The 17,527-nt window shown below is 38.6% G+C and overlaps 1 protein-coding gene across 7 annotated transcripts in view; it reads right to left on the bottom strand.

The window, feature by feature from the left end:
- syk (spleen tyrosine kinase) overlaps nucleotides 1-16,467 on the bottom strand; it is a 39,408-nt gene extending 22,941 nt beyond the window's left edge. The window contains exons 1-3 of one of the 7 annotated variants that reach the window (XM_056403946.1): nucleotides 16,253-16,467; nucleotides 13,986-14,083; nucleotides 11,950-12,020 (exon numbers count right to left, since the gene is read on the bottom strand). The gene's annotated coding sequence lies outside the window, so the exon portion shown is untranslated. Of the gene's footprint in view, nucleotides 1-1,265; nucleotides 1,348-1,371; nucleotides 1,391-1,434; nucleotides 2,210-11,949; nucleotides 12,021-13,985; nucleotides 14,084-16,252 lie in introns of those variants that run through there. The other 6 variants (XM_056403939.1, XM_056403940.1, XM_056403943.1 and 3 more) reach the window with 6 other exon arrangements.
- Nucleotides 16,468-17,527: the final 1,060 nt, after the last annotated feature.

Below are 17,527 nucleotides of genomic sequence, written 5' to 3'. Positions count from 1 at the left end.
ATCACAAATTCATTTCTACTTATGGTCACCTTTAAAATGGTATGGTGCTGAGCAGCAATGTACATTATACAGACCATTAATATTAGTGTTAAACATTATTATCAGATCTGAAAGCACATTCACAGGAAAGATATCTTTGATGTTTGAAAACTGGACCAAAACTGTCAACAAAGCGCAAAGTGTAGAAAAATGAAAATTAGATTTCTACAGTTTTATCTGAAGATGAGGATGATATCATATGATTGAAAGCTCTACAACAATGACTAAATGGTCCCTGTGTTAAGACTGTTATGTCAGCATCTGAATCCAAATGATGCCCCTTTCTTTAACAGCATTTCTACGGAGCTTCTACTTTGTTCCCTGCAGCAGCTCCAGCAGCTAAAACCCACAAAACAACAGAATCCAGGCCTTTACTTTGGAAGAACTCAGACCTTTCACTTCAGTAAAAGAACCAATACAACACTGTAAAAACAGTTGTACATTCAAAATATAAAAGAAACATTTTCTTTAACTATCAAAGTAAAAATGCTTCTGCAGAAAACTGGGCCCTGTGACGATGTTGTGATATGTCACACTAAAATACTGTCAGTGTCACTGCAGCTGCTCGAGGTGGAGCTAGTTTTAGCTATAGTCATGTAATCAGGTCGTTTAATTCAGTCGTTCCCAACCAATCTAAAGCACTTAAGAGAAATCTGGGGAGGGTTGAGATGATTAATGTGGTTGGAAAGAAGCAAAGACAAAAGCTGCGCTACACACACATGAGAAATGACTGCTAACAAGACACTGCAGTGGAGAAAGAGTCCAATATCACCCTCTGAAATGTAATGAAGCTATATTAATGCATACACCAAAGGTCCTAAAGTTGGACTTAAGTTCAATACTTTCATTAATTACTTTATTAATTAGTACTTCATCACTTTCCTCCCCTGATACACACTTGGACAAACTGTATTTGTACTTATTCAGATAAAAAGCCTCCTGGTCGACTGAGTCTGAACGAAACGTCTGTTCCTGTTTCCTAAAATATCTACTTCATTTGTCCAGAATCACTTTGTCTAGAAAACACAAAATGGTTCTATGCAGTTTATGCTGATTCATTCATTTCTAGTTAATTTATTTCCTGAAACAAGGTGAAGGGCACTGGCAAGAAGAGGAATGATCTGAGCCTGATTTTTATTTTGTTTGGTCAAAAATAAATTAGCAAGGAGCTGCGGTAGTAAAGTCTGACACGTCTGTCTTAAAGAAAACACTAAAACTGCACTTACTCTATATAATGTGGTGAAGCAGAGCCAGAGTCTGATCCTCCTCTAGTTTAGTCCTCTCAGCTGCCAGCAGCCTGAACAACATGTGAACAGCTCATCATCAACTCACCTCCTCACAAACAAGAAGAAAACCCCTGCCGTCTAACCAGAAGAAAAACAGTGGGTCACTCACAGTTAGATCCCGGCTGTGTTCTCCAGCTGGAGCACATTAACCGTCAGTCTGTTTACTGACACACAGGAGCTGCTGGAGCACTGACGCTTCCTCATTTCAACCACTTCCTTGACAATTTAATGCTTTTACTTCCCTTTTTTTTTTTTTTATCTCAACACTGACCAACGCGTCTGTTGTGCACAGGAAATCATGTGACAACTGCAGCCATACAAATGACGGCACTAATTACTTTAAATGTACCCTTTTTTAAAGTTGAAAAAATATATGTTTAAAATGTATTTTTTTGAAATGTATTTTTAAACATTTTTTAAAAATGATCCTGAGCAGGAAGGAAGACTGTGAGAAACAGTTGAAAGCTACTGAAAATAATAATTGAACCTTTGAAGTCCTTTTTTTTTTTTTTTTCTAGCATGTGACGTAAAAAATATGCGTGATTATTTAACTGAATTACATTATTAACTATGAATAATTAATAGTTTTTTGTCGTTCCATGTGTTTTTCAAGTCTATCAAGATCTTTGACATCTATTAATATAAATAAATAAGTACTTAAAATGACACTGACCATAGGTGACCATTACTAATATTATATGAATATGTTTAGGTCAGTCATTTTTTTATCCAGCTTTGTTGGCAGTTGGTGTTACTTACGTTGCTAATTTTGTTGTTTCATGTGAAACACTTTGTGTTGCAGTTTGCACTCAAATACTCTGCCACCAGTGTAATTAGAAAATACACTGTGAGTGCGGTGTCTTCAGTTCTGTACTAAGATTATTACTTTATCTGTGAAATGTTATTTCATGTTATCTCATGTTATGTCACGTTATGTTACGTTAATCCTCCATTATAAGTAAGTATAAATAAGTCATGTCTTTAAACATTAAGCAAATGTACTATTAGCAAAATGCGTTGTCATACAGAATATGATACAGAGTGTTATATTATATACATTATTTGATTTATATTACTGATTATTATTACTATTATTGTTATTACTGATGCATTAGTAAGTAGCATTTCCTGTTTCAGCTTGTCAGGGAGGAGCTCATTTAAGTTTAATCTGTATAAATCATTTACAAGCTTTTCATATGTTCTGGATAGAAAATGTGAATCTGAAACGTAATAATTAACGAGAGCTGTCGTCATGTAGTGGAGTAAACAGTACAATATTTACCTGTGGAGTAGAACTGTAACATAGAATAGAAATACTAGTTAAAATCGAGTAAATGCATATTTGTAATAACTGACACCATGAGACTCAGATCTGTGTGTTTGAGCAGAGAACGAGAAATGACTGTTTTTGGCTGCTTCACGCTCTTTTCACTTTCAGCCAACCACTGACCAGGCTGCACAATTACCCTGATTAACCTTGATTAGTCTTTAAGTGATGGATATATTCATTAATATGGAAATATATTGTCATCAGTCATCATCACAGCCTCTGTGTCGTCCACACTTTCACTTAAAGGCCCCTCTGTTTATCTGTCTGTCCGTGTGTGTGTGTGTGCGTGTGTGTGCGTGTGTGTGCGTGTGTGTGCGTGTGCGTGTGTGTGTGTGTGTGCGTGTGTGTGTGTATTGGCGGTGTGTTGGCGGTGTGTTGGCGGTGTTCGCGCTGAGCGGTGTGAGGCAGCAGGAACAGTCAGTCAGTCAGTCAGTCATGTGTCATTACCAGAACATGTTTACCACTCCGGAAATACCAGCTGGCTTTGGTGTGTTCACACTCACAGCACAGTGTCAGTGAAACACACACAGCAGCGCTGAAGCTACAGCCGTCAGCTGACTGTGTGACAGTGTGTCCAAAAATATAGTTTCAGTTCATTTAAATTAAAAAATTAACGTAAATGTAAAATGTATTTTCCAGTAAGTAGTCTGTGTGTGTGTATGTGTGTGTGTGTGTGTGTGTGTGTGTGTGTGTGTGTGTGTGTGTGTGTGTGTGCATGTGTAAGTGTCAGACAGTTTTAGACCTTTACACTTCCTCACTGGGCTGTTTGAAGATTAAAGTCTGGATTCAGGATTCAGGTTGTGGCTGTAACGGTTGAGATCTACAGCAGTTCTGTAACTCACAAATATGGAAACACAAATGTGTGTCCACAGTTTATAAGTGTGTGTGTTTGTGTGACCTGTTCTTACTCTTTCACACATGCATCTGCATCATTACTGTGACTTCTTGTTACCACTTTTTATTCTTATGAGCCTTTTATTTTGTATCTTGAAAACCTTTCATGCTAAACTTACCTTTCTTATAGCAATGCACATTTAACTGTGCTGTTTTTTAAATGCATATATTGACATATTTAATGAAGTATTCCTGAAAACAAAAGTTTATAAAGCCACAGATCTCCACTTACATTTGAAATACTAACAAGTCAACTGATATGTAAAAGTGATTCTTGTCTTCTGGGACTTTTATTTGAGATAACTTTATGAGTTATTAAGTTATAAAATCAACGGCCTAGATATAATATGTATATCGCTATACAAACTCCAGTCCAGTCTCAAACTCCTCTATATCACACGCTTGTTGACTATGAATAAACTCATGATGATATAAACAAAATTCTCTAAAGCCAGATGCAGAAGTGATTTAAAACCACTTCTACTGCATTTATTGCTAAATCAGTACATAAAGGTCACACTGAGTTTTCTCAGAATTATTTCTCAAAATAAAATGAAATTATATCAATCTGCATCATTAATCTCTAAAATTATATTTTCCTTTAAACAAACAATTTGAGTCATATATGATTTTGTGGATCAACGACCTGCGATCAGAGTCAGAGAGACAAGCAGTAAAACAATGTGGCATGAAAGAGATTGTGCAACACGGTGACATTTCAGACTCAGACCCGCTAGCGGCAGGTCTGAGTCGGTCTACAAGGTGACGAGGTTCAGGTTTTGTTTGGAGTTGATGCACCGAGGAGTGGAAAATCTCACCATAAAATGTGCACTTTACATTCTGTGGTCTTTGTACTGTGGCTATGTAAAAACTACTCACATCTGTTCCCACTGAAGGAAGTGGAGTGTCTTCACTTCCTCAGTTGCTCTGACCTTGGCTGAATGTGGCCTCAAAAAGCTACAGGTCTCGATCTACAAAACAGATTAGGCGTCACCTTTACTTTTGGAACTGTTAACTAGCCTACAGCTAATATGTTTTTAAATGCTTCTGTTTTCATTTTGAAATGAGTTGAATCTGCTTCTAAAGAATTTTACAGTTTTCTTCACATGTGAAAATAAAGGACTTGAGCCACCGATGACTCTGGTGACCCCTGGAGTCTCTTCACCTGCAGAGCTCTCAGGAAATTCATCTTGACTGGTTTCACATTGAGCAGAAATCGGAGGGACGGGTTTTATTTTTGCTAAGATATAATGATTATTTTCTAAAAGTTCCCATCAATTTATCAGGATTTCACTGACAAAAACTGCCCTACTGGAAGAAAACATGCGCACATAACTTTAGTCCACGTGGCTCCACCTTGTGGAACAACAGAACCATCACAATCAGGGAGATGATACTGATGTTACGCCACTGCTGGGAGGGTTTCCACTTTAATCAGTGCTCACAGTTACAGACACCCAGTCAGCGCAACATGCTTCAGTTTGGTTGAAATAATAACACATTTTCACTGAGGTCACAATAAAGTCAATCAATCATAAAAAAAACAGGAGACTCGTTACTTGTCTTGTTATTTTATGAGATTTGCTGTCTGGTGTTTATCTGCTGCCACCTGCTCATTTGCACGATTGTGTGTTGTACATATTTTAACGGTGTGTTGTGTTATGTGGCTTGTAGGGTCGAGTCAGCTAAAATGGGCCATCAGGTAAGGTTGAAAAATTTTACAACCAATCAAAGTAACTGATCAAAAATAGTTTTTATTGGCCTGAGATGGCTGTGGGAGGCGAGGCATAGTGTTGCATAGTGTTCATAGTGCAAGAAGCGCATCAGAGAAATCTAAGAGTTGGGAGGAGTCAGCTAAAAATGGGCCACTGTTTGGTAAATGATTTATAAGACCATCAAAAAAGGCTATGCATGAGATCTAATGATATTTTTATAACTTGGCATGGCCCTCTTAAATATTTATCTTTTTAAAAATGTGAAAAAGTATAATTGTTTTGGCATTATATGAGTTAGAGTATCAGCAGGTCCCCTCCTCAGCTACAATGTTCCTGTAAAATGGGCCAACAGTAATTTCAGCTGGAATCATTTTACCTTGACAGTGAATTGACACTGCAAATACATTTCATGCAATAAAAAGCTGAACAGATCATGTTGTACAAGTGTGTGTTTCTGCACGTTAGTGTCTTTGGGTCTGTTTTGCCTGCGTGTGTGCGTGTCTCTGTGGGACTGTGTGTAGCTGTGTGTGTGTAGGTGCATGCTTGTGTCAGGCATTTGTCAAACATTTTGTTCAAGAAGAAGAAGCATGAACACTTCCTGTCGCTCGGTCTTAACAGCTCACCGCGTCAGGTCTTGTCCTGCGTTCTCTTCAAAAACAGATGATACATTTTTAAAAAAAGATTGTTGGGATTTTGCATGATACATATCCAGACATATGAACCTGTTTTACACCCTCAGTATATGTGTAACTTTTGTGTAAGTGTGTATGTGGCCCATTTTAGCTGGATCGTTAAGCTAAAATGGACCAGCACCTAAATTGACTTTTTTCACAAAAATCAAAGTTTCTTTTTAAATTTCAACCTTTCTTTCTGAAAGCGCCTGTCAAAACATTGTTCATAACCATTTTGATTCGTTAGTAAGTTTGCTTATAATTGCCTTATTGTCCTTATTAGTAATGAGTGAAATTTGCTATGCCATGCTCATTTAGCCTTTGTATTTTTAATGTACTTTCTTTGGGAGAGGCCAAAGACAAATAAAGTCAATCAACCAACAAACAAGGCAGATTTTGATCAGTTAATCTTCATACTTAAAATATCAAAAATGACTGCAACATGGAGTCTGATTAGAAATGTATGTTTGTGATATCTTTATTTATCTTTTCCAACATAACATAACTATGTGCACAGTTATACATAGCCTGCAGTACATTAACATCAAATTAACATTAAATATAAATTGATTTGATGTTAATTTGAATAAACAAAGGGCAGAACAGCTGTACAGGGAATACATGTGTATGGAGGTATTCAGGTTCAAACTGCAGTACACTGAGTGTTCTCTCTTTTTGCTTCTGTCAGGTTCCTCTTTTCTGTTATCAGCAACATGTGTTGCTGTTCCATTACGGACATTTCCTGACTGTGCCTGGGTGCAGTTTTACACAGTAAATATTTTAATTATTGTTGTTGCAGAAACCAATTCTGTCTCTAAAGAACAGCGGAAAGTTTTATTCTTAAATCAAATGTGTGATGGATGTCAGTGACTAACCCTATAAATACAGTACCACTGGTTTGAATAATTATAAGCCACATAATGTATTTTTTTAATAATAATAATGATAATAATAATCATGAAAAGAGACAAAAACAAGTTCATATTTACTCCACTGATGTATGTCATCAAGATCAAGAGCAAAAGGATATTAAAGCATTGCTGATATAAAAAGCTAATTCATTACCATATGTTGCACTGAATGGTAAAACTGCAAACTGCTAAATACATTATAATTAATGGCATCATTAATGACCCCACCCGCTTCCTTTCATTCGGTATTTCCCTCTTAAATATTGACACACTGAGGTTCTTTTATATTCAGTGTGAACAGTGTGGAGGAAGCTGAACACTACCAGTTACTTTACACTGGAAGAAGCTGAACTACAGCAAAGCTACAACTGAGCCCAGCTCTGGGCACGGGCACGTGGGGGGGGGGGGGGGGGTGCTTCATCCCAACATTTAAAAAAATAACTGAAATAACTGAAAAGTATTTTATTTAGTCCTTCTCCATTTGACCAATCATAAACATGCCACATTCAAATAATCATAGTTTATTTATATCTGATTGGCTGGTCTGGTGGACAGGAGGAGAGCAGTTACTTCCCTATCACTTCACTTCATCACTCAGTTACTTACACTCTGGTTACCAGCCTACTTCACTCACACTCAGTGACAACAGCTGGTTTTATTTTTAGTTAATCCATGAGATTTAATGTCTGGATCTGATTTATTTGGCTACTTGCAAATTGTGTTTTTTGTGATTATTTATTGTTTTTATTGTTGATTATTATTATTATTTGTGATCACCTTCTAGACGCAGAGGTTTAAGATTAAATACATTATGGGCTTATGTATTATTAGATTCTATGGCTTCAGTTTTAGAGAACATTAAACAGTGCATGTTACAGTTTACAGTCTTAAAGAACACTCATAGAGAACCCCAGTGATGAGTCTTGAAGTCTGGCAGTTAGTGACCAATCAACATCTCTTAATTTGAAGCAGTGTAGGACTGGGCCTGGCTACGCCTGCGGGAGAAATCCAGTTTAGTCACTAAAGCTAATTAGAAAAAGTTCAAAGTCAAAGTCAAACTTCTTTGTAAAAAGAATGATCAGATTGACACTTTACATGTCTTATGAAATTATAACAAAATATAAAAGTCGCATGTCAGCTGTTTGGTAAAAGACTAAAATACCCCACTATTCAGCTGGAACATAAACTTTGGTTTTGTAAACAATAACAGCTTAATTATGGCTGTGGTGATTCATGATTGTGGAGGTTTATCCATGAGGATGTCGCTGTGTGAGCACTGAGAAACACCCGCCTTTGGCTTTTGCACATGAACTACACAAAGGTCAGGTGTGTGGTGCTGTCTGCTGGATGAATGCATTACCTGGGTATGACTTCACAATGGTCAGGATGAAAGAGAGAGAAGCAAAGGTAAAAATACATTTCCTCTTGTGGCCCAAAATCATTTGTAGTTTCAGTTGTTAAAAACACAAAATGACAAGAAAGTAACTGGACTATTTGAATCACTGCGCACATATGAATGTAGTTAAACTGCTAGTTTATTGTGTAGTTCACTGCTCCCAAACACTCTGTGAATTATATGATAAAGCAAAAGGTGAATTAAGTATAATAATAGTATATAATAGTATGATTAATACAAGTGAGTAAGAAACATGATAATAAATGTGTGTGAACAGGTAAAGTCAGATCAATAAATGAATGTGCGGCTGTTTCTTGAACAAAATGCAAAGCTGAGTCAGGATATTGATCCTAGTTCTGTACAGTCCCATCTTTAACCAACAGGTGCCGACACAGCAAGAAGATACAAGATACAATTTCTCTATGAAACATACTGATGGTTTCATTTCTTCACACTGATGAAACATGACCTGAACATCCTCTCTGTTACAACAGCGATGAAGTCAGTGATCTCCATCTGTTGTTCATGTCACATGTTTTTTCTTTTCCGAACTCTGAAATATTTCCTGGGTTTTGTTTACCTGCCTGCAACGATCTCTGACTTGTTTTTTTGTCCAAAGCCTTCTTAACTTCTTCTTTTAGAGTCCACACAACTCGGTACGAAGTGTTTCACCTTGTCTTCACACACTGTGACTGTCTGCTCAGTCTGTTTTTTTAGGACATAGAGCAGCAACGCTATGTACAGCACATTGTGGCTTCTAAATGAGTGCTAATGGGAATATGACCCTGTCAGAATAACTTAATTGTTAAATTTGTGCCAATTTTTTATTACAAAAATACACTGTACAAATCCTCATCCCTCCAAAAAACTACAAATCCCAGTCAGGAATAAAGAGTAACCTATTTTTAAACATATAAACTTCTACAATAATGCCCTCTAGTGATGAAAGTGTGGAAAACATGTAACTGTCAAATGTATGTGGACTTGATTTTAATACCAAAAATGAGGTGAAGTCTGTCAGTAAGAAATAAGGTAGTCACTTCTTTTTAAACAGAACAATTAATTAATTAATTAAGTAATTATAGTGATATTATATAACTATCTGATTCCTCCTTATTCATCTTCCTTGAACAAAAACTAAACAGAGGGAAACAAAATAAAAAAGGGAAGCATGTGACATCATTTACTGTAAAAATCAAGTGGGAATTAAACTATAGAATCAGAGCCATGAGAGAATGAAATAACGAAATCATTACCTAACATAAAAATAAATTGATATGACAGAATATTTGATAGTAAGGCCAGGAACAAACTGGCCAGAACATCTTGGTTTTCATGCGCCCATGTTCACGGTTAGAGCGTTGCATGATCTAGAGATTTGCCGTCTCGCCTATTTTTAATGCTTGACGCGTCTCCCAGTAAAAATAGACCGAGAAAATACCTGTTGATGTCTTATTCACGTCATAGCAGCAATATCATATAAAACTATGCCTGGACTGAATCTGAATAAAATACAGACATGAACAAATATAAATATATTTTTTAACCATTTTAGCAGCTGCATGTGGAAAAAAAATCTGAAATTAATTTATAATCAAAAGAAAGTCAACATTCAAGTAGCCTGCAAACTCTATGTAGGGAAATCGAGCGGGCAGCCAGTGTGAACATACACATGTGTGTGTGTGTGTGTGTGTGTGTGTGTGTGCAGTGTGGATTCTTCCATCCATGCATTGCTATTAACTACTTCTCTTGACTCTTGGGATATAAAATAAATTGGTCTAAAAATAAGGCTCTTCCCCAACACCATAAGCTACTGTCCCAAAACTTTATTCCAGGCAGGGAACTTCAGATAGTCGGACCGGCGTATTGGGCATCTTGGGGTCTTATTCACACCCAACCAGTCAGACATTATAAAGGTAAATATAGAACATTTACTTGAGAAATTCAAACTAGACAAGAGCACCCCTTCAACCTCTCTCTGTGGGCAAAGGCTAATGTATTATATATTAATGTCACCCCCAAGTTCAACTACAATTTGCAACCGCCGCTGGTGACAGTCCCACCAAAGTGTTACCACGGGGTTGATCGCTTGTGCAGCCTCTTTCTTTGGAGAGGTAGATGGGTGCTGGGACGCACATTAAAAACTACAAAGCAGGGTGGAGCAGGGAGGCGTAGGGAGGCGTAGGGATACCGAACCTACACATGTACCTTTCTGACTTTAACTTCACCTTCCAGAGCGCTCACCCCCATGGTTCAGTATAGAAGCATGTGCCTATCTTTCTGCCTCTCTGCCCCCAAGTCTTCAGTCTCCTCCTGTTCTGTCCTGCCTTGAGGGTATTTGGAAGATGACTGCAAAGATCCTCAATTTCTACCCCTTCCTCAACACAACCTCTGGTATACGGTACAACTGCGTATTGGCAAATCTTCTCTCTATGGGAAAGAATGGGTGCGGAAAGGTATTACAACACTTGTGTACCTCTACACAGAGCAGGACTTAGAATCCTTGGGCAACTTGCAGGACTAGTTTAAGTTGCACAAACAATAATACTGGCGGTAAGTGCAAATTCATAGTTTGCTGAAATCAATTTTTAAAAACACTGCTGTTCCCCTTGTTCATTACGGTAGGGGTCATGAACTATCACTTTACTTCTCTATGTTTTCTGAAAACACAACTAAACATGGAACATGGAACATATCTTTGAATTATATTTACAGAAAATAATGGGTCGGCATCCTATGTAATTTTAAGTGCATGAGGTTAATTCAGTTCAGGATTATTGAACGAATGTATTGGAGGCCTAGATTGAACAGAGCTAAGGTTGAGGGTGACTCCTGGTGCTGGAAGCGCCGTGACGAAGGTTTATTCATGTCCTGTGGTTTTGCCTGAAAGCACGGGACCTCTGGGGGTCAGTTCATTGTCAGGATTGTATCCAGAGAATTACTGGTAATTTAAGTTGTAATATGTAACTTTTCCACATTAAAATGTATAAAAATGACTGGACCTATGATATATATTGAGTATTGATTATTATCATCCCCAATTCTCAAACCAGAGAAATCTGTGATTTCAATCATGGTAACGGTACATGTCATTTGGTCACTTGTCAATGACATCATGTCCTCTATGATCAAGTGTCAGTGTTGTGGTTGTCTGCTAGAGGACCCGTCCATCCTGAAAGACACAATTCCTCCTATATTTACATCGACTGGGTGAAGACCATTCTCATGCTGGGTAGGACACTTCTTGTCTTTTAATGGAAATTAGAAGTCACTGACTTCTGGGCAGAATAGAATGGTATTATTTGAAATGGGAATAAGTTCCTCTCTATATTAAAGACAAATTTAAGTCTTTCTTCACACCCACACACACATCCATACATGAGCTCACCAGGTCTTAACTACAACACAGCCTCAGCCTATTGTTCTTATTTTTGGAAATTTTTCTTGTTCACTAGATGATGTCTCAATCTTCTCTTTCATGTTGCACATGTACATACCCCCCCCCCCCCCCCTGTAGTTTATGTTTGTTTATGTGTCTGCCAAAAATTCAATAAAATGTCAATCAAAAAAAAAAAGATTTGTCTATCCAGTGTGGGTTATTGGAACTGACATGGGGTGTGTTTGTGTGTGTTTGTGTGCATGTAAGTGTGTGTGTGTGTGTGTGTGTGTGTGTGTGTGTGTGTGTGCGCATGCAGTAAAATAATTACCTTCTTCTGCGTTGCTCCTCCTCCTCTCTGCAGCCACATCTTCCTGGTTTTAGTCAATAGCGGAAAGAAACCTGGAACATTAACAACATAACAAATTCAAAGTGCTGCACTATGACACAAGATCAGTTTACACAGCTGAACTGTGAAGTATAGACTGTGATACTGAACATTAACTTCTTATGGTTTATGGTGTGCTATGTGAGTGCTACGTCATCACTACAGTTTTTCTTGTACATTGTTTAATCCCACTCTTTCTCATCGTCTTCATTACCTCCCTCGCCTTCTCATCGCACGTGGTCTGACTCATCTAAGGCCTGTATCCTGAGACAGCTTAATAGCAATCATAATAACTAATATCTAGAAGGTGATGGAACAACTAATCACCATCAACAACACTAATTATCCTGCCCTGTCCAACAGTTGTTGTGGAGTAAAAGACATATTTAGGGTTCCCCTTGAGATATCATTATTCCCAGGAGGTGAGAGTTCTCATCACTAAAGCCTTTTCTTTCGTATGAGTGAAACATGAAATACAGTAACTTGTGTAGCTGTTCTATCACAGACTCACACTCTCTGCTGTCAGGCTGTTGAAGGTCAGAATCATTTTCTCTGACAGGGAGGATTTTTCTGCTCGTCATCTGTAACAGCTATAATCCATGGCTATTTGTCAGATGTTCTCCATGATTCATTTCTGCAATAAGGACGTAGGGAGCAGCTACGAACCTGTTTTCACTTGTCCTGAATTTATTACCATTGTGGCAAAACATGTTACACCTGCTTTCAGGGACAGCCTAACTCTGGACTCACTATAGTCACTATAATGTGACTCAACATTAAAGGTCCATGTTTTACACTTTTCAGTTTAAAGTGTTGATCCATAAGAATATATATTTGTCGGTGAGGGTCGGTGAGCAAATCAGAAGAGAGGAGGCTGTGACTCTCTTCTGATTGGCTCACTGATTTCTGAGTAATCCAATAAAAATATAGCAGATTACAAGTAAACACTCAGAGAAACCAAATCCTGCAAGGTTGGATGGTGGGTCCAGGTGTGCGGGGCTTGGGGCATGGATGAGGGTGGTGACTGCTTTGTTGTGACATCACAAAGTTCCAGAAGTCCTGACGGCTGGTTTTAAGGCTCAGCTTCTGAATACAGGCTGTGTGCATTTCTCTGTGGACTGAGGCTTTGTTACTTTCAGAGTATTAATATAAAACCTAGACCTGATCTATAATCAAAAAGGACTATGTCTAAACCTAGTATCTCTCTGGACCGCCTACAGTCAAATCCCGTTTTTATAACTGCAACTTCGTCTGACACAATCACCAAACACATAAATGAAAGACAAAGACTGAGCTGTGACTTCAGCTGTTCAGCTCACAGAGAAAGTTAAAAGAGACAGACTATCTTTCTTTTTTTAAAAGTTATTTTTAGGCTTTACTACAGTCATAGTGTGTGTGCGTATGAGAGAGAGAGAGAGAGAGTAGAAGCAGAATGTAACAGAGGCAGGTCTTTATGTCTAACTCCCTCTGTAATAATGATACATGTAATGAAAGTAGTTTATTTGCTGTAATGGAGGCGAGGCTCAGTGTGTCGGAAGCACTCCTCCTCTTCCCTGCAGTTCTCAAGCAACTGGGAAACCACAGCGGCCATTATAGGGCTGGCTGCGCTGCAGCGGTCCAGCCAAAAATATTGTCAACAAATTATTGTCTAGCCCTCGAACAGGAGATGTCTAGACCCCCGCTTTCTCAGACATAATCTCCCGAAAAAATACTATTTCATAAACTGAAGAATATGATAACTGTCCTCCCACATACATCTGTCAGCCTTCCTTCTGACTTAGGTTAACTGCCTTAGACACGCAGATACCACAGTTTGAATTTTCCATGGTAAAGTTACCTGTAAAGTTATCTAAATTACTCAGCCAAATAAATAAGTGCTGTAAGTGAAAAACACACTTCACCAAAGCAGCCAAATTCTCACAGCAGAAATCTTTTTTTTTTGCTTGTGTTAAAGCAGATGGAATGAAAATGTCACTCACTTCACCTCAGCAGTCGTCATCCACGGGCAGAGGATGAGACGTGATGCTGCGGCAGAGAGCGGCTCTGAAGTGTACAGTCATGGTGTTGGCAGGGGCAGCTGGCAGCCAATGGAGAAACATGTGGAGGGAATGATGTAATAAGCCAAGATTCTACTGGACATCAAGTTGGTGGGTCAACTGAAAACATTAACTGAAGTATGTAAAGAGTTATTAAGCCATTTACATAAATGTGTGTTTATTTTTATTAACTAGATGCCACATCAGTGAGAGACAGAGGGAGAGATCCCTTTCAATTTCCTGATCCCCATTTTAAAATGATTCCAATGACCCTTAGTCTAAGAGTGGCTAATCGGAAGTCACCGGATGATTCCTGGTCAAGCAACAACCTCCGAGGCTGAAAATGAAACCAACGCTGTGGTTGCAAAAGCTGCAGTTCCTCTAATGACCACTAGAGTCTGGCTCCAACAGTGAGTCAGTCTCCATAGACTCCCATGTTAAAATGTCCAACTTTACAGCAGGAATAAACATGTTTACAGCCTGGTACAAAAACTGTTTTGGTCTCTAGAGCTAATTTCCTCCTTCATGACACCTGTTAACTCACCTGTTTACATTTTATTAAGACTTAAATTTATGGATAATTGAGGGCGTGGCCTCTTTAGTGACAGGTGGGTTGGTCACGCGTTACTTAAACTGGTATTGTACATTCCACATCTGCCAGTACCCGAGGGTCTCCTAGGGTCCATGTGATGTAAATTTCATCATCATAGGCTCAGAGCAGACGTCTGTGTTCCCTCTGTGCCGCTTGTCTGAGCCAGTACACGAAGCCACTGCTGGCTACTGGAATGCACTCCTCCCAGTCAACCCAGCCAACATCAGCTGCCAGGACCACCTCCTCTGGCCTGGCACAAGACTGGGAGCTGAAACTCAACCTGGAGAAGCAACTAAGTTCCCAAAAGCTGCTGCTACAACAACAACTGCAAAATCAGACATGATGCTGATCTCAAAAGTCTCCGAGCAGATCATTGTCTTAGACCTCACTGTTCCCTGAGTGGAATGCACTGAGGAGGCCAACGAGAGTAAGAGGGCAAAGTACGCTGGGCTGGTGGAAGAACACCAAAGTAACAAGTGGCATGCAAGATGCGAGCCCATTGAGGTGGGATGCAGAGGTTTCACAGGCAAGTCCCTCTGCAGGGCCTACAACATGCTGTGCATCACAGGGCCCGTAGGCGAAGGGTTATCAGTCAGCCACAGAGGCAGCAGAAGTTGCTTCGAAGTGGCTGTGGATCGGAGAGGAGAACCGCAAGTGGGGTAGAGCTACCTGGACACAAGCCAGGGGCTTGATCAACCACAGCTGGATTGGCTGAATGATGTTGAAAGACCCGAAACACCCAATGAGGAAGAAGGATTTTAATTAAAATGCATTTAATGGGAATCAGGGACTTTTTAAATGAGAGAATATTCAGGTAAAAGTAAGACTGAAATGTCCAAAAAATATGTGGCAGAACACAGGACTCCACTTCATTATTTCTAAATTAATACTTTCCTTTGTGCTCTGTGCCTGATCATTACAACAACAGCCATGTGCAAATGTAAATGAAATATATATGTACAGATAAAATAAAAACAGATATGTAAATTAGAAATTTTAACAATTTCATATAACATATATGTCCAGTCCATACAAATATGTATGTTTATGTATGTATTATATTGTGTGTGTGTGTGTGTGTGTGTGTGTGTGTGTGTGTGTGTGTGTGTGTGTGTGTGTGTGTGTGTGTGTGTGTGTGTGTGTGTGTGTGTGTGTGCTTTGGGAATATATATATATTACATATCTGTATGTTGCAGGTTATTTTCACCTAGCAGGTTAATCTGACCCTGGCTTCTGCTCCATTTTCGTATTTCCATTATAAATCATACTCAAGTTCATATTCATTGAACTGCGACTTTAAAATCATCCGTGCACAAGCTCTCCCACATGCATAGCAGAACATATTAATCTTTGGTGTCTGCGACAAGAGGAGCATCTCCCTGCAAGGATCAGAGACGAGGCTCAGTGTGTTGCACCTCCGCATTGCCTACGTCGTTACATTTCTGCACTGGGACCTGAGTCCATTAGTTGAACGGGTCTATTTAACGCACTTTCAACATCCTCCGTGTCTGCTGATCCATGTTTATTGCTAAATAAATGATATCCGGCACATGTCCTCTAAATTAAGCTGTTACAACGATGCGGCTAAATGAATCGACATTGGCGGTCATATACTCACCCTGTGGAGTGCAGTCCATTTATTCTGAGCATCGCTCTGTCACCCCATTGTTATGATTCTGTGAGGTCGCCTACTTCAATATGTTTGTATATAGGAGATTAGTCTGAGTCTGTGCTGTGGACGGGGCTGGTGGTGTTTTCACGGCTCGGCAGAAGCATCCTTTTATCACTGCTTTTAATGTTTAGAGATGCACAATATGTCCTTCCGCTCCGGGGCTGCCAGATTCCTGGATCATTTCCTATTGGTCCGGAGTCAGAGACAACGAGCTGACTGAGCCGGCCAATGATTCTCCTTTTCACTTCATTGTCACATTTCAATTTAACTGTCCATTTAACCACAAATAGGCTAGATATCTACATATATTGAATTTCCATAAAGCATATATGTAAAAATTATGAAACCTATTAGAATTGGGAACAATTTCATATATTGACATACCTGTAGTCCATACACATGTTGTTATGTTTATGTATGTATACTTATATTGTAAACATATTCATAAATATATTTCCATCCAAAATCCTGTCAATATACAGTATGTTGATGTTATAAACAGTGGGTACCACTTTCTCCTAATGGGAAGATAGACATGTTTAAAAGTAATTAAAAATTAACAAAAAAACCCCAAAACATATATATTATATATGTTGTTTTAATAAACCTGCATATATAAAATAAATAGATGGTCTCAACATTCATCATATAGATATTGTTATTGTATATAAATTTTACCATGGGTATTTCATATATGTTATCTTCATATATGCAGAGGATGTACATATATATGATAATAACAGCCAACATTCCCTTATAGATGACATATATGGTGACATCAGGGCGCCTTTAAAAACACTCAAGGACATCTTACAACACACAGAACAAGAAATAAAATAGCACAAACAAAGAATATAAATACAAAATAAATTAGAATAAATATATGACATTTACAGAATTAAATATTACATGTCTGTATGAGTTAACAAACTAATTATTTATTAAAAACCCTAAATCTTTGAAACATCCACTGTGGTGGACTATTTGAAGATTAGAGGGCAGGTCTCAAATCACCTCCACCTGACAACCAAAATATCTCTAGCTCCAAGAGGCAGCTTTTCTTACTACAGTTGGGAAGGTCTTCCTAGAGTGTGGTCAAAGAGTCTGACATTACAAACCCTTCTCACCCAAAGGGAACATGGAACATGGAGAACCCAACGTACAGCTCACAGGTGATGATTTGAATGATGCTTAGGAGAGTGCAAACTTGATTGTCTGCAA

This window comes from Seriola aureovittata, chromosome 18, assembly GCF_021018895.1.
Source record: "Seriola aureovittata isolate HTS-2021-v1 ecotype China chromosome 18, ASM2101889v1, whole genome shotgun sequence".
In the NCBI taxonomy this organism is placed as follows: Eukaryota; Metazoa; Chordata; class Actinopteri; order Carangiformes; family Carangidae; genus Seriola; species Seriola aureovittata.
This window is presented reverse-complemented; position numbering and strand designations above follow the sequence as displayed.